At 40.9% G+C, this 18,377-nt stretch overlaps 1 long non-coding RNA gene across 1 annotated transcript in view; it reads right to left on the bottom strand.

The window, feature by feature from the left end:
• The window catches only part of LOC132427214 (uncharacterized), a 425,972-nt gene that overhangs the window by 30,249 nt on the left and 377,346 nt on the right, over positions 1–18,377 (bottom strand). Inside the window, exon 6 of the long non-coding RNA XR_009519846.1 lies at positions 777–857. This is a non-coding gene — a long non-coding RNA (uncharacterized lncRNA). The remainder of the gene's footprint in view (positions 1–776; positions 858–18,377) is intronic.

Below are 18,377 nucleotides of genomic sequence, written 5' to 3'. Positions count from 1 at the left end.
CTGTTTTCCCAGCTCCATCACCCCAGACTCTCCTCTGTCTTTGTGCACAGACCCTTGAAAAACGGTGACTAGAGAAGGATGCATGGTTCCGGATGGGGCCCAGTAAGCTTCCTGTATGAGCTAGTTGCTGCATCCTCTGGCCCTGTATGGGTGAAGCACCCGCAGAGGTACAAAGTACAGGCTCTGGGGCCCTCAGACCCAGCCTGGCACATACAGGCTGTGGGATCTTGTTTCTCCAATGCCCCAAGCCTCAGTTCCCTCGTCTGCAGATATTCAGATATAGTACCATGTGAAAGGGGTACAGGGCTGCCTTTTATTATATGTCAGGATTAAATGAAACAACGGAAGTAAAGAATTCAGCACAGTGCTTGGTGTGTAATTAGCCTTAAACAACAAGTAGTATTACTCACACTGAGTAGCATTTGCTCCTATATGTCACAGAATCCCCAACTTTTAGGACTGAAAAGAAAACTGAAGTCCTTTAAGCCCTCTCATCTCCCCAGCCATTTGATTATGACATTTCTATTTGGTCTCTGACTCTGCTTGGGTACCTCCTGGGATGGCGAACACTGCTCTGGGGAATCCCTGCCTTCTTTGGGTTACTCTATAGATGTCAATTAGCTCTGTTTACAGGTGTGATGTATTTAAACTGCTTTCCAGTTGCAGGGAACAGGAAGCTGTCCCCTATTCAACTACAATAATGTAGGCTGCCAGAGAACAGGACACAAATGATCATTTGGAAGATAATTCAGCAAATAACTCAATGACATACTCACAGATGAAGGATTCAGGCTCTAGACTCTCTGCCTACCCAGTTCCTGGGAGGGGCGGGGTCCAGTCCAGCTGAAGATAAGGTCCTGAGAATGAGGTAGAACCCAGTTAATTCAGACACGTTTTATAGACAAGGCCTCAAAAATCCGGAAGGAACTTTTTTTTTTTTTTTTACATCTTTATTGCAGTATAATTGCTTTACAATGGTCCAAAGGAACCTTTGAAGTCACCCTTCTCCTGAGTTCACAGGACTCACAAACAATACCATCCATCCCTGGTTATTCATGCTCATTAAACGTCAGAATAAAGAGCTTAGAGCTCAGGAGGGGCTCCATCCCCATTACTCTGGGGCCGCTTAGCTGCATTTATGATGAGAAGGCCCTGGGGTGTCTAACTACCCGATTTGCTTAATAAAGTCCTCCCGGTCCTGCTGATGTTACCAGCTTCATGTCGCACATTCTTGTGCTATTGGGGTGGTGCCAGAATGTATTTAAATATCCCATTGTGTCTATTTCATTTTTATTTAAAGGAAATGAATTTCAAGGTTTAAAGCAGATTTTCTAATGCAAATGCACCTATGCAGCTAGGTGTGAGGAGCCAGAAGTAAGGGAACGGTTACAGTATAGGAACTGTAGGAGGCATTCAAGGCTCATCTAGCTGGAGGTCCTGTTCTCCTGTGAACTGTGGCTTGTGAGACGGTGGATTCTCATTGTTAGCAAGTACATATTTGTATAAACCTGAATTTTCATTTAGTGCTTAATAGATTTAATTTTACCTTAATGATATATTTTATTTCTTTTTTTTTGGTATAAATTTACTTATTTATTTTTGGCTGTGTTGGGTCTTCGTTGCTGTGTGCGGGCTTTCTCTAGTTGGGATGAGCGGGGGCTACTCTTCGTTGCGGTGCGTGGGCTTCTCATTGCGGTGGCTTCTCTTGTTGCGGTGGCTTCTCTTGTTGCGGAGTACGGGCTCTAGGCGTGTGGGCTTCAGTAGTTGTGGCTCACAGGCTCTAGAGTACAGGCTCAGTAGTTGTGGTGCATGGGCTTAGTTGCTCCGTGGCATGTGGGATCTTCCCGGACCAGGGCTCAAACCCGTGTCCCCTGCATTGGCAGGCGGATTCTTAACCACTGCGCCACCAGGGAAGCCCCAATGATATATTTTAAATGGACTCCTAGAAGGTTTGGATTGGACCTTAGAACTTAATTTGACCAATCCCTCCTGTTACAGATGAAAAAATTGAGGCCCAGAGAGGTTAAAGTTTTTTCCCCAAATCATACAGGTAGTAATAAGTGTAGGGCTGGGATTCAAGTCTAGATTTTAAAATTTCAGATGGTATTGGTTCAAAACTCACCCCACGTGCAGTGAGATAAGCTTCTTTAGCAGTCTCTCTGGCATAAAAGGGAAGTGTTAATGTTTCCTCGTCCTCTAGCTCTGAGATCCTGTTTATTTGGAATTAGCTTGGTGGAAGGATCAACTTGCCTGCTCACAGCTGCTGTCCCTTCTCATGCCACATTGAAGAGGAACCACAACCCCCTCTCCTTGACCTCCCCTCACATGCTGCACACACGGCAGCTACATACGTACAGCAGACTTTATATGAAACTTGAGGAAACAGAGGTTTGTGTCACCATGTTGCTCGTTTCCCCTTCTTTTTAGAGCACGCTTCTGTAGGATTCATCCCAGAAATTCCCCCATTTCAAAGCACAGAGTAACATAGCTCATCAATTCCCTTTCACTCAGGACTACGTTTTGCTGCAACAGAGACCTGTAAAACAATGCCTTAAATAAGGTTTACAATTTTTCTCTCATGTAAGTCTGGAGGTAGGCATTCTAGGGCTGGTAAGGTAGTGCCACAATCTCATCAATGTCCTAACCTCCTCTCATCTTTCCATTTTGCCATCCTTAGCACAAGCCTACTGTCCTCAAGCAAGATCACCTCAGGACTGCAAAATGACTGCTGCAGCACAAGTCATTACATCCAAGTTTCAGGTAAAGGAAGAGGAAAGGCCAATAAGGGGCCTGCCAACAGAGTCAGTGCCCTTTTCAGGGAGCATTCCCAGAAGTCTCATACTATAGTTATTCTTTCATTCAATTGGCCAGAAGTTACTCTCATGGGCACTCTTCTCTGGAGGGAAGCCTGGGAAATCTAATTTTTCAGTTGGCACATTGCTACCTCCAACAAAATCAGGGCCCTGTGTAAGTAAGAAGAGAAGAATAAATTTTGGGTAGGCAACCAGAATGTCTGCCACAACCCCCAACTCAGGTCTGGACCTATCTTTGCATCCCAATGACTCATTATTCTATTAAACCTAAGAGGCCATCACAGGGCTGAAGGGAGGGAGCTGGAGTAAAAGAAATGGCTGAATCTTTCATCTGCTGTCTTCACTGACAGTCTCTGAAAGTGGATGGCAACAAAGAGATTTATTTGCCCACTGATACGAAATCTACCACCCTCCTTAGAAGGCAGAAGCGGTTACAGTTGCCTTTTATTTTCCTATTGCTACACCCAAGGATTGTTGTGAGAATGCAAAGACAGATATGAGACAGCATGTTATAAACTATAAAACACTATTCAGCAACAGAAATGATCGTTTATCATTATTATAAGTGTTGTCACGTCTTCTAAAGCCGTGCGCTCAGCTGAAGAAAAGGATTTTCTGAGAGAGAGCAAGAGAGCCAAAGAGAAAAGGAGAGAAAGAGTGAGGGGGAGGGGTAAGGGAGAAGGGAAATGGGGAGAGAGAAGAGTGGAGGCCCCTTTTCTATCAAAGGCAGAACAAAAATATATTGACATAATTGAATCCTATGTCTGACCCAAACACATATACAACTACCTGGGAGACAGCATCAAAGTTCTTTGCTCAGGGCTCTCTGATTATTTAAAAAATATCTCCCTCATTTTTAAGCAATATATGTATATTGAAGACTATTTGAACCATATGAAAAGGCACAAGGAAGTTTTTCTTAAAAACCTGCTTTATTGATATATAATTGACATAAACTGTGCACATTTCAAGTGTGTAATTTTATGTATTTTGACATAAGTATACACCCATGAATCCATCACTACCCTCAACATAATGAACACATCCGTCACCCCCAAAAGTTTCCTATGCTCCCTCTCTCCTGCCCCTTCCTGGTCAACCCCCTTCCTGCCAGGAATCAACTCCTCTGCTTTCTGCCACTCTAGATTCCTTTGCATTTTCTTGAATTTTATACAAATGGAATATAAAATTCCATAAAAACATGTACAATGTATGTACTCTTTTTTGTTTAGCTTCATTCACTTGGCATAATAATATGAAAACAAAAAAAAACAAAAAAATGCCAACAAACCTCACAACTTACAGAGACGTATAATTAATGACATAACACAGATCCACCAGGATTCAGAACAATTAGCCATATTCGCTTCAGCTCTCCTCATTTTTTTAATGTGATTTATACAAAAAAAAAATTGTAACAATTTGCATAATTCTATGAATAATTATAAAACAAACCCCTGTGGGCAACAAGTGAACGCTGTAAGCACCCTGTTATCTTCTGTGTCCCCTCCCTGACACCCATGTCTTCCCCCCCAATTCTAGGTCATCACTATCCCCACTTTTGGGAGACTCACTTTCTTGCTTGCCTTTCTGGTTTTATGACCTAGGTATCCGTCCCAGTAATGGTAGAGTTGAGCCACCTGTTTGTGAATTTTATATGAATGAAATTATACTGTTTGTCTTCTTCTGTGACTTGTATTTTTTACCGTTATGTTTGGGAGATTAGCCATGTTGTGTCATGTGGCTGTGGTTTGTTCATTTTAATGGCTGTATTCAATTTTATGAATATACTGCAGCGTGGCATGGCCCACACTAGAAAGAAACCTTTTAAATGTGATCATCACTGTTTGGCCTGTGTTCGCACCCAAGCCTTGTACCCAACAGACAGTCGTCATAGGATAGAAACAAGTGAAACACCCCAACTCCTGCTGCCAGTCCCCTGACCACCACCCTGTGTCCATAGAAAGTTAATCCATTAATATTCACATATGCAAATCATAAATATTTACAACAATATCTTCTGTCCTGACATAGTATTCTTTCTGAAGAAGCAAAGCACAAAGCAGCTTCTAAAAAAAAAATCATGAACTTTATGTAATTTCATTAGTCAGCCCAGGCTAATAAAAAAGTACCACAGACTGGGTGGCTTAAACAACAGAAGTGTATTTTTTCTCATAGATCTGGAGGTTGGAAGTCCAGGATCAAGGAGTCAGTAGGTTTGGTTTCCACTGAAGCCTCTCTCTGGCTTACAAAGGGCTGCCTTCTCCCTGTTTCCTCATGTTTCTGTCTCCTCTGCCTTCTCACTGTATTCCCTCTTTCCTTCTGTTTCCTAATCTCCTCTTTAAAGACCCCAGTCAGATTAGATTAGGACCCATCCCAATGGCCACAGTTTACCTGTTTCAAGGCCCTGTTTCCAAATATGGTCATGGTCTGAGGTACTAGGGGTTAGGACTTCAAAACATGAATTTCAGCCCATAGCAGTTGCATTGATCTTAATACAGCCCATAGCAGTTGCACTGATCTTAATACACCTAGTTATATTCTCCGTGGGAGAAAGAAAAACAAGGATGAGGTCAGACACTCTCCTTCTACAGCCTGCTCTTCCCTTTTCACTCTTTTCCTCAGGCCTTCAATCCAGAACGTCCTAGCTCACTGCTCCTAAACGATGCTCTCACTATAAATTGCATAGAAACATAAGACATCAAAACCTAGTTTTACGTTTCTTTGTGTATAAGAAATAGTAAGAGTCACTGAAGTCGGTGCTTGCAGTCTGAGACTTTTCTAAAAAGAGTTCAGTGCATTATTCAAGTTGAAAAAATAATAATTTGGACCTTAGCCTGTCTCCAGCAGATGGACGACGCTGCCCGTCCCCTGCCCTTTCTTAAGAAGTTCCCTTTATTCTGTGATACCCTAAAGTGTCTGCTGGCATGGTGGTTTACAAGCACCTTCTCACGTGGTGAATAATTAGGTCCTAATCACCACCCAGTGAAGTAGAGAAATAATTTGAATCCCTGTTGTACAGATGAGATAACTGGAGCATAAAGAATGTGGGATTTTCAAGGTCACACAGCAAGAAAGGCACAAAGCCAGCTTCCATTTCTCAGTCTAGGTAATATGAATTCCACAGTTCCATGTTGCCTTCTCTCCCCAAAGTGGCGGTCCATCCACCAAGATTTTGTTTCAATTGAGGTGCAGTGGTGCTAGTCATTGGGAGGGGGAACAACTGAAAACACTATGATGACTCAGGGCAGTCAGTAAGAAAATGGACTTTCTCGGTGAGGCAGAGATGGGGAAGTAGTCATCTCTTTCTTCTGATAGCAGGGCGTACGTTTTGTTTTTCAATCGGCATGCTCACTGGATCCTTCTTATTACCCTTTGCCTTTCATGCTGTTAAAGCTTACCCACAAGCATTTTTTTCATTCCATCTGTATTTAGTAGTTGTTGTTCTACTACAAAGAAGACTTTCCTCTCTTCTCCATCTATTTGTGTACTCATTTATTAATTTATATCACTATAGTCTCACGGTTTCTTATTTTATTCAGTGAGTTTTTGTTTTATTCCACGGGTTTCGATGGCCAGACTGTGCTTGTTCAGTGGGAACCCCTTCATTCTGGCTCCTGGGTCCTCTTGACATGTTCCCATAAGTCCATGAGCCTATCCTTACTTGGCACAAAAAGGTGTTCCACATTCTCATATTTTCACTGCCCCAGCCTTAAACTCACTGTATTTTGAGAACTGATGGATACCACCCAGTGTTAAAAGTAGAAGTCTTGAACCACTGTAGGAGCCAGAGGAGACAGTGATTTCTCCTCAAATTATGACCCTTCTTGACCTTCAGATGAAAGGATTAAGAGGATGATTGCCCCCACGTGCTTGTAATTCATCCCAAGGATAAACAAATCTACTGTCTTAAGTTTCTCATGATTTCCATTTCATGGAAGAGAATTTCAAACTAAGCCTCAGAGACACTAGGCGGGAAATGGGAATTCAAATCTGTGGGATAGGGTAACGGGAGATCAATACGGAACGGACTGCCGCCCTTACTAACAGTGACCCTGACCCACACAAGCCTGTGTGTGGGAGGAGCTTGGGCTCCTCCCAAGGAGCCTGCAGAGCCGGCGGCGAGCAGGAAGCCTCAGAGTACAGAGGACCATGTCACTCTTAACTCCCAGATGGTGAGAGGTAAGCCTCTGTCCTGGGGACACCGGAGTGGGCGGGGTGTCCTTTCTACACTCACAGGTGCAGCCAGAGCTGACTCTAAGATAAGACAGGTTTGATCATGGCTCGTTTTCCTTTCCATTAAAAATAATTTCAATTAGGAAAGACTTTAAGTTTACAGAAAGTTACAGATAAAAATGTCATAAGCACCAATGTACCCATCACCAGACGGGGGAAATGTTAACATTAGCCTTAGATCCTTTTAGAAAGAAAATAAAGCTACAGATAAAATTGAAACCCAATTGCCCTCCCTCTCTCTCCAGAGATAACTCTCAAGTTAGTACGCAGCTTCTCGGTGCTCAATATTACTTTGTTTTCACGTGGGTAAACACCAATATATAGTATTGCCTTGTGTACTTAAAACATTTCATAAGCAGTATTGTTACCCACGCTATGCAGCCAAGGCTCCAGGCGCGGAAACTGTTTTCTTTTTTTCAATCATACAGGTTAGTTGTTTTTTTATCAACAGGAAGCCACGAAGGCCAGAAACAAAACCAGACCGAACCAGCTAGGTCCAAGATGGCGGGCAAAGTAGGCTAAAGGTCACTGCTTTCCTTGCCTTGATTTATCTCTGCGTTTCCATACCAACCCCTGAAAGCTGAAAGATACTTACCCCGATTTATCTCTGTGTTTGTTTCAAAAGTACCTGGTGTTTGGCAGAGATGCTTCGCGGGCTGTACTTTGAGAGATACACAGTGGTCAACCATCCCAAACCAGCTCTGACGACCACGGGAACACGCCTGCGCAGATGAAACCAGGGGGCTGTCCCAGCATTACCTTCGCTTCATTACCTTGCTAACATCTCCGCCCAAAGCCGGGATTTGTGCTCTGCTAGGCACAATTTGTTCCACGTGCAAAGGAGCGTGGCAGACTGCGCATGACCTGGCTGCCCCTGGAAATCTCCGCCCCTTTCCTAGAGCCCTGATGACCTTCTCCCTCCTAACCCTAAAATTCCCTTACTCCCCTCTTTGGGGAGAAGGTGCTTCTAGAGTTTGAGCTTCCCTTCTCCATTCTCTGGCCTTTGGGTAAAAGCCTGTTTTGCTTGCACCAAACTCAATTTCATTATTGGGAGCTCGAAACTGAGTGGGAAAGAACTCCCTGTCTGATAGGGGTTGGGGGAAGGGAGAGCTTAGGTTCAGCTAGGGCACCAAGAGTGGGGGGGTCTTACGTCTAATTCAGTAACATTACCATACTGCTTGTATCCGTTTTCAACTGGCTTTTTTTTTTTTTCGGTACGTGGGCTTCTCACTGTTGTGGCCTCTCCCGTTGCGGAGCACAGGCTCCACACACGCAGGCGCAGCGGCCATGGCTCACGGGCCTAGCCGCTCCGCGGCATGTGGGATCTTCCCGGACCGGGACACGAACCCGTGTCCCCTGTATCGGCGGGCGGACTCTCAACCACTGCGCCACCAGGGAAGTCCTCAACTGGCTTTTGATTTTCACCTAACAGTGAGATTTATTGATATTAATAATGTAGATCTAGTTCATTCATTTTATCTGATAGTATTTTGTTGTATGACATTTTTATAATGATATATGATATTACTCTTAATAGTCCTAATGCTTTGTATATTGGATTTTCTTTGAAGATAATAAACTCACCTGGAATAATGACAGTTTTGTTTCTTACTTTCTATTCCTAAATCTTATTTCTATTTTTAGTATAATGTTGGCTAGGAGTTCAAGTGGGGATTATTTTCTTGTTCTTCTTCTGGTTTAAAAGAGATTTTAAGGTTTGCATTTTTAGGTATGATGCTTGTGGTAGGTTTTTGGTAGTTACCTTTTTACCAGGTTAAGGAACCTACCTCCTAGTACTATTTTGCCCAAGGTGTTTTTTCCCAAAGTCCATTCATGACTGACTTCATTATGTTTCTTTTTCTGAACCTATTGACATGATTATATAATTTTCTCCTTCTAATTTCCCAGTTTAGTAAATTACATCAGTAGATTTCCTAATGTTAAAGTATTCTATATTTTTAAGGAAAAGATAAGATAGAGGACCGTCCTCTATTTGATCATGATGTATTTCTTTTTATACATTGCTCAATTAAGTTTGCTATCCAGCTGTCTATGTATGTATTTAAAAAATTCTTGTATTTGGGTACATGTTTGAAGTGGGGGGCCTGTATATATTTCCCCCCTGTCTGGTTTGTTATCTAGACTATATTGGCTTCATAAAATAAGTTGAGGAGTTTCATCTTTATTTACTGTCTGGAAGAATTTATATATAATTGGAATTATCTGTTATATGAAAGTTTAGAGGATCCACCTGGAGAGCCATCTGTAACCTATAATTTCTTTGTGGGAAAATTGAAAATCTATTAATTCAAGTTCTTATTTTGTTATAAAAACAATTGGGTTTTCCATTTCTTCTCAAGTTAGTAATGGCAAATATGGTACTTTACATTGGGGCAGACAAACTATGGCCTGTGAGCCAAATGCAGCAGCTTTTTGTTTTTGTAAATAAAGTTTGATTGGAACACAGCCATGCAATTCATTTATATATTGTCTATGGCTGATTAGGCTGTGCTCCCCTAATCAATCCCCAGTACCTATCCTCTATCTCCTTGAATCTCAGAGCTTTTCTATTCTCAGTATAGATGAAGAGTTTAAGAGTTGAATTTTCAACTCACTTCATCCAACCATTTACTCATCCATCCATCCTTCCATTCAGTGACTATTTACTGGGTGTCTACATTCTCAACATTATTCTAAAGCACTGGGGATATAGCAATGAACAAACAATTCCATGCCCTCATGAGGCTTACATTCAAAGATGGAGACTCAGACAATAGACAAATAAGATAGTACATATACAATATGCCTGGTGTATTTGGGAGAAAAGTAGAAAGTCTTTGGCTACCGTTTCCATTTCTGTAACATTCTTTGGTCTATTCAAGTTCTTTTTGTATCAATATTGCATTTTCTATATTTTACAATTTATCAGTTTCATGTAGGTTTTCAAATTTATTACTGTGGAGGGTTTCATTCTTCTATTTTCAACTTTTTGTACCATTGTCTTTTGTAGATAACATATTGTTGGATTTTATTTTTTTAAAGCCCAGTCTGACTCTTTTTCTCTTCTAATTGGGACAGTTAGCCCATTTATATTTATTTTATATATTTAAACTTAGTTGCCATCTTTTTTCATATTTTCCATTTATATGTCTTATTTCTTTTTATTCTTACTTATCACTGGGTGTATTGAATTTTCTTCTGCTGGTTTAAAAGTTATACTCTAGACAGATACACCAGAAACACATCTACGCGTGGAACAACTCCTATGGAGCACCTACTGAACGCTGGCAGAAGACCTCAGACCTCCCAAAAGGCAAGGAACCCCCCACGTACCAGGTTAGGGCAAAAGAAAAAAATAAACAGAGACAAAAGGATAAGGACGGGTCCTGCACCAGCGGGAGAGAGCTGTGAAGGACGAAAAGTGTCCACACACTAGGAAGCCCCTTCGCGGGCGGAGACTTCGGGTGGCAGAGTGGGGGAGCTTCGGCGGCGGAGACTGCGGGCGGCGGAGACTGCGGGTGGCGGAGTGGGGGAGCTTGGGAGCCGCGGAGGAGAGCACAGCAACAGGGGTGCGGAGGGCAAAGCGGAGAGATTCCAGCACAGAGGATCGGGCCGACCGGCACTCACCAGCCTGAGAGGCTTGTCTGCTCGCCCGCCGGGGCGGGCGGGGCTGGGAGCTGAGGCTCCGGCTTCTGTCGGAGCGCAGGGAGAGGACTGGGGTTGGCGGCGTGAACACAGCCTGCAGGGCGTTAGTGCACGGCGGCTAGCCGGGAGGGAGTCCGGGCAAAAGTCTGGACCTGCCGAAGAGGCAAGAGACTTTTTCTTCCCTCTTTGTTTCCTGGTGCACGAGGAGAGGGGATTAAGAACGCTGCTTAAGAGAGCTCCAGAGACGGGCGCGAGCCTCGGCAAAAAGTGCGGAGCCCAGAGACAGACATGAGACGCTAAGGCCGCTGCTGCCGCCACCAAGAAGCCTGTGTGCGAACACAGGTCACTATCCACACCCCCTTCCGGGGAGCCTGTGCAGCCCGCCACTGCCAGGGTACCGGGATCCAGGGACAACTCCCCCGGAAGAACGCACGGTGCGCCTCAGGCTAGCAATGTCACGCCGGCCTCTGCCGCCGCAGGCCCGCCCCACACTCCGTGACCCTCCCTACCCCCCCGGCCTGAGTGAGCCAGAGCCTCCGAATCAGCGGCTCCTTTAACCCCGTCCTGTCTGAGCGAAGAACAGACGCCCTCCGGCGACCTACACGCACAGGCGGGGCCAAATCCAAAGCTGAGCCCCTGGGAGCTGTGAGAACAAAGAAGAGAAAGGGAAATCTCTCCCAGAAGCCTCAGAAGCAGCGGATTAAAGCTCCACAATCAACTTGATGTACCCTGCATCTGTGGAATACATAAATAGACAACGAATCATCCCAAATTAAGGAGCCCTGTGGATGAAAGGCTCTTGGTGCTGCAGCCAGGAGTCAGTGCTGTGCCTCTGAGGTGGGAGAGCCAACTTCAGGACACTGGTCCACAAGAGGCCTCCCAGCTGCACATAATATCAAACAGCGAAAATCTCCCAGAGATCTCCATCTCAACGCCAGCACCCAGCTTCACTCAACGACCAGCAAGCTACAGTGCTGGACATCCTATGCCAAACAACTAGCAAGACAGGAACACAACCCCACCCATTAGCAGAGAGGCTGCCCAAAATCATAATAAGTCTAAAGACACCCCAAAACACACCACCAGACGTGGACCTACCCACCAGAAAGATAAGATCCAGCCTCATCCACCAGAACACAGGCACTAGTACCCTCTACCAGGAAGCCTACACAACCCACTGAACCAACCTTAGCCACTGGGGACAGATACAAAAAACAACAGGAACTACGAACCTTCAGCCTGCAAAAAAGAGACCCCAAACACAGTAAGATAAGCAAAATGAAAAGACAGAAAAACACACAGCAGATGAAGGAGCAAGATAAAAACCCACCAGACCTAACAAATGAAGAGGAAATAGGCAGTCTACCTGAAAAAGAATTCAGAATAATGATAGTAAAGATGATCCAAAATCTTGGAAATAGAATAGACAAAATGCAAGAATCAGTTAACAAGGACCTAGAAGAACTAAAGATGAAACAAACAATGATGAACAACACAATAAATGAAATGAAAAATACTCTAGATGGGATCAATAGCAGAATAACTGAGGCAGAAGAACGGATAAGTGACCTGGAAGATAAAATAGTGGAAATAACTACTGCAGAGCAGAATAAAGAAAAAAGAATGAAAAGAACTGAGGACAGTCTCAGAGACCTCTGGGACAACATTAAACGCACCAACATTCGAATTATAGGGGTTCCAGAAGAAGAAGAGAAAAAGAAAGGGACTGAGAAAATATTTGAAGAGATTATAGTTGAAAACTTCCCTAATATGGGAAAGGAAATAGTTAATCAAGTCCAGGAAGCACAGAGAGTCCCATACAGGATAAATCCAAGGAGAAATATGCCAAGACACATATTAATCAAACTGTCAAAAATTACATACAAAGAAAAAATATTAAAAGCAGCAAGGGACAAACAACAAATAACACACAAGGGAATCCCCATAAGGTGAACAGCTGATCTTTCAGCAGAAACTCTGCAAGTCAGAAGGGAGTGGCAGGACATATTGAAAGTGTTGAAGGAGAAAAACCTGCAACCAAGATTACTCTACCCAGCAAGGATCTCATTCAGATTTGATGGAGAAATTAAAACCTTTACAGACAAGCAAAAGCTGAGAGAGTTCAGCACCACCAAACCAGCTCTACAACAACTGCTAAAGGATCTTCTCTAGGCAAGAAACACAAAAGAAGGAAAAGACCTACAATAACGATCCCAAAACAATTAAGAAAATGGGAATGGGAACACACATATCGATAATTACCTTAAATGTAAACGGACTAAATGCTCCCACCAAAAGACACAGATTGGCTGAATGGATATAAAAACAAGACGCATATATTTGCTGTCTACAAGAGACCCACTTCAGACCTAAAGACACATACAGACTGAAAGTAAGGGGATGGAAAAGGTATTTCATGCAAATGGAAACCAAAAGAAAGCTGGAGTAGCAATTCTCATATCAGACAAAATAGACTTTAAAACAAAGACTATTAGAAGAGACAAAGAAGGACACTACATAATGATCAAGGGATCGATCCAAGAAGAAGATATAACAATTGTAAATATTTATGCACCCAACATAGGAGCACCTCAATACATAAGGCAAACACTGACAGCCATAAAAGGGGAAATCGACAGTAACACATTCATAGTAGGGGACTTTAACACCCCACTTTCACCAATGGACAGATCATACAAAATGAAAGTAAATAAGGAAACACAAGCTTTAAATGATACATTAAACGAGATGGAGTTAATTGATATTTATAGGACATTCCATCCAAAAGCAACAGAATACACATTTTTCTCAAGTTCTCATGGAACATTCTCCAGGATAGATCATATCTTGGGTCACAAATCAAGTCTTGGTAAATTTAAGAAAATTGAAATTGTATCAAGTATCTTTTCCGACCACAACGCTATGAGACTAGATATCAATTACAGGAAAAGATCTGTAAAAAATACAAACACGTGGAGGCTAAACAATACACTACTTAATAACGAAGTGATCACTGAAGAAATCAAAGAGGAAATCAAAAAATACCTAGAAACAAATGACAATGGAGACACGACGACTCAGAATCTATGGGATGCAGCAAAAGCAGTTCTAAGAGGGAAGTTTATAGCAATACAATCCTACCTTAAGAAACAGGAAACATCTCGAATAAACAACCTAACCTTGCACCTAAAGCAATTAGAGAAAGAAGAACCAAAAAAACCCAAAGTTAGCAGAAGGAAAGAAATCATAAAAATCAGATCAGAAATAAATGAAAAAGAAATGAAGGAAATGATAGCAAAGATCAATAAAACTAAAAGCTGGTTCTTTGAAAGGATAAACAAAATTGATAAACCATTAGCCAGACTCATCAAGAAAAAAAGGGAGAAGACTCAAATCAATAGAATAAGAAATGAAAAAGGAGAAGTAACAACTGACACTGCAGAAATACAAAAGATCATGAGAGATTACTACAAGCAACTCTATGCCAATAAAATGGACAACCTGGAAGAAATGGACAAATTCTTAGAAAGGCACAATCTGCCAAGACTGAATCAGGAAGAACTAGAAAATGTGAACAGACCAATCACAAGCACTGAAATTGAAACTGTGATTAAAAATCTTCCAACAAACAAAAGCCCAGGACCAGATGGCTTCACAGGCGAATTCTATCAAACATTTAGAGAAGAGCTATCACCTATCCTTCTCAAACTCTTCCAAAATATAGCAGAGGGAGGAACACTCCCCAACTCATTCTATGAGGCCACCATCACCCTGATACCAAAACCAGACAAGGATGTCACAAAGAAAGAAAACTACAGGCCAATATCACTGATGAACATAGATGCAAAAATCCTCAACAAAATACTAGCAAACAGAATCCAACAGCACATTAAACGGATCATACACCATGATCAAGTGGGGTTTATTCCAGGAATGCAAGGATTCTTCAATATACGCAAATCAATCAATGTGATACACCATACTAACAAACTGAAGGAGAAAAACCATATGATTATCTCAACAGATGCAGAGAAAGCTTTTGAAAAAATTCAACACCCATTTATGATAAAAACCCTGCAGAAAGTAGGCATAGAGGGAACTTTCCTCAACATAATGAAGGCCATATATGACAAACCCGCAGCCAACATCGTCCTCAATGGTGAAAAAACTGAAAGCATTTCCACTAAGATCAGGAACAAGATAAGGTTGCCCACTCTCACCACTCTTATTCAACATAGTTTTGGAAGTTTTAGCCACAGCAATCAGAGAAGAAAAGGAAATAAAAGGAATCCAAATTGGAAAAGAAGAAGTAAAGCTGTCACTCTTTGCAGATGACATGATACTATACATAGAGAATCCTAAAGATGCTACTAGAAAACTACTAGAGCTAATCAATGAATTTGGTAAAGTAGCAGGATACAAAATTAATGCACAGAAATCTCTCGCATTCCTATACACTAAGGATGAAAAATCTGAAAGTGAAATCAAGAAAACACTCCCATTTACCATTGCAACAAAAAGAATAAAATACCTAGGAATAAACCTACCTAAGGAGACAAAAGACCTGTATGCAGAAAATGATAAGACACTGATGAAAGAAATTAAAGATGATACAAATAGATGGAGAGATATACCATGTTCTTGGATTGGATGAATCAACATTGTGAAAATGACTCTACTACCCAAAGCAATCTACAGATTCAATGCAATCCCTATCAAACTACCACTGGCATTTTTCACAGGACTAGAACAAAAAAATTCACAACTTGTATGGAAACACAAAAGACCCTGAATAGCCTAAGCAATCTTGAGAACGAAAAACGGAGCTGGAGGAATCAGGCTTCCTGACTTCAGACTATACTACAAAGCTACAGTAATCAAGACAGTATGGTACTGGCACAAAAACAGAAATATAGATCAATGGAACAGGATAGAAAGCCCAGAGATAAACCCACGCACATATGGTCACCTTATCTTTGACAAAGGAGGCAGGAATGTACAGTGGAGAAAGGACAGCCTCTTCAATAAGTGGTGCTGGGAAAACTGGACACCTACATGTAAAAGTATGAGATTAGATCACTCCCTAACACCATACACAAAAATAAGCCCAAAATGGATTAAAGACCTAAATGTAAGGCCAGAAACTATCAAACTCTTAGAGGAAAACATAGGCAGGACACTCTATGACATAAATCACAGGAAGGTCCTTTTTGACCCACCTCCTAGAGAAATGGAAATAAAAACAAAAGTAAACAAATGGGACCTAATGAAACTTAAAAGCTTTTGCGCAGCAAAGGAAACCATAAAGAAGACCAAAAGACAACCCTCAGAATGGGAGAAAATATTTGCAAATGAAGCAACTGACAAAGGATTAATCTCCAAAATTTACAAGCAGCTCATGCAGCTTAATAACAAAAAAACAAACAACCCAATCCAAAAATGGGCAGAAGACCTAAATAGACATTTCTCCAAAGAAGATATACAGAGTGCCAACAAACACATGAAAGAATGCTCAACATCACTAATCATTAGAGAAATGCAAATCAAAACTACAATGAGATATCATCTCACACCAGTCAGAATGGCCATCATCAAAAAATCTAGAAACAATAAATGCTGGAGAGGGTGTGGAGAAAAGGGAACCCTCTTACACTGTTGGTGGGAATGTAAATTGATACAGCCACTGTGGAGAACAGTATGGAGGTTCCTTAAAAAACTACAAATAGAACTACCATATGACCCAGCAATCCCACTACTGGGCATATACCCTGAGAAAACCATAATTCAAAAAGAGTCATGTACCAAAATCTTCATTGCAGCTCTATTTACAATAGCCCAGAGATGGAAACAACTTAAGTGTCCATCATCGCATGAATGGATAAAGAAGATGTGGCACATATATACAATGGAATATTATTCAGCCATAAAAAGAAACGAAATTGAGCTATTTGTAATGAGGTGGATAGATCTAGAGTCTGTCATACAGAGTGAAGTAAGTCAGAAAGAGAGAGACAAATACCGTATGCTAACACATATATATGGAATTTAAGGGAAAAAAATGTCATGAAAAACCTAGGGGTGAAACAGGAATAAAGACACAGACTTACTAGAGAATGGACTTGAGGCTATGGGGAGGGGGAAGGGTAAAAAAATAAAAAATAAAAAAAAATAAAAGTTATACTCTATTTTGTGCATCTGATGATTGCTTTAAACTTAAGACTAATATATATTTAAAAACTTTCCCCTATTAATCTGTTAAACTTGTCAGTATTTATGTCTTTCCCCTAAAAAGACAAATACTCTAGTCTGCTCTCATATCCTTCAGTTTCTTCCCCACCCCCTTCCTATGCCATCATTATATGAAAATGATTTTGTTTCCTTTTTCAATCATGCTAGATTTTTTTTATTACCTTCCTAGATTTATGTGTCTAAAATTTTGAGTACTTTTTCCAAAATTATTTTCAATGTGTGGTAACCCTTTTGGTACCTTGTATGCCTGAGAATGTTTTTTACTACCCTTCCTATGTTAATGCCAATTTTTGGATATAAAGTTCTACCTTCCAGATTATTTTCTTTCAATTAAAAAAAATTACTTTCATCTTGTATCCAACACTTCTTCTGCAAAGACTAATGCTTCTCTGTAGATAGTCTACTCTTTCTCTAGGTATTTCTCTGCTTTGTCTAGGTAGGTATTCTCTACCCTTGGAAGTCTTTTCAAATTTTACCTTTGTCTTTGGGACAATTAAAAAAAATATTACTACAATCTAAGTATGGGTTTTCATTCTCTGTCTACTTTCAATGTGACATCCTTCATCTTTCCTTGATTCTAGAAAATTAATGTCCATTTATTTGTTCAAATATTTTCACCTTTCTGTTTTTGTTTTCCTCGCTCGTTAGAACTCCTATTTGGATGTTGAAAATTTTACATCTAATCTCTTTATTTCTTAGAATTTTTTTCTTTTGTGTTTCTTTAAAAAATTTTTTTTTTCTGTTGACATCTGGAAGAATTCCTCATTTTAATCTTTCAGTTCACTAATATATTCTTCAGCTAAATCTGTCCTATCATTTATCTGCATCTGTCTGATCTAATGTGAATATTTCCACTTGGTTTTAAAATAATTTGTTGTCCTTGTCTCATTATCCAAATATTTATTATGTTTATTTTAAATTTTTGGTCTATTCTTCTGTTTCATATAGTCCACAGTGTTCTATTTGCCATTTTTATTGTAATTTTGTTTTGTAGTCTTTTTTTCAGATGTCTATTTTTTTTTTCCCAGTGAACTCATGCTACTCTGGTAATGTCTATTGGGGGATTTCCAACAAAGAGTTCTAGTCTCTATCTGTCCCTGTGAATATAAAGTGTGGGTAGTGGATAGTGTAACCACAGGTCCACTATTGATCACTCCTGATTGCTAACTCCTCATAAGGCAATGCTTTGGTTCAGGATTTCAACTTTAAACCTTTCAGGACAAGATGCAACATAGTATCTTGGATTGGATCTTGGAAAAGAATAAGGACAATAATGGAAAAAGCCTGGCAAAATCTGAATGTAGTTTTGTTAATAGTGATGTACCCATGTTAATTGTACTGCAGTTATGCAAGACACTAACATGAGTAGAAACTGGGTGAAGGGAGTACAGGAAACTTTTCTGCAAATCTAACATTATTCCAAAATAAAAAGTT

This window comes from Delphinus delphis, chromosome 6, assembly GCF_949987515.2.
Source record: "Delphinus delphis chromosome 6, mDelDel1.2, whole genome shotgun sequence".
In the NCBI taxonomy this organism is placed as follows: domain Eukaryota; kingdom Metazoa; phylum Chordata; class Mammalia; order Artiodactyla; family Delphinidae; genus Delphinus; species Delphinus delphis.
The sequence above is the reverse complement of the archived record's forward strand: the minus strand, read 5'-3'. Positions and strand labels throughout refer to the sequence as shown.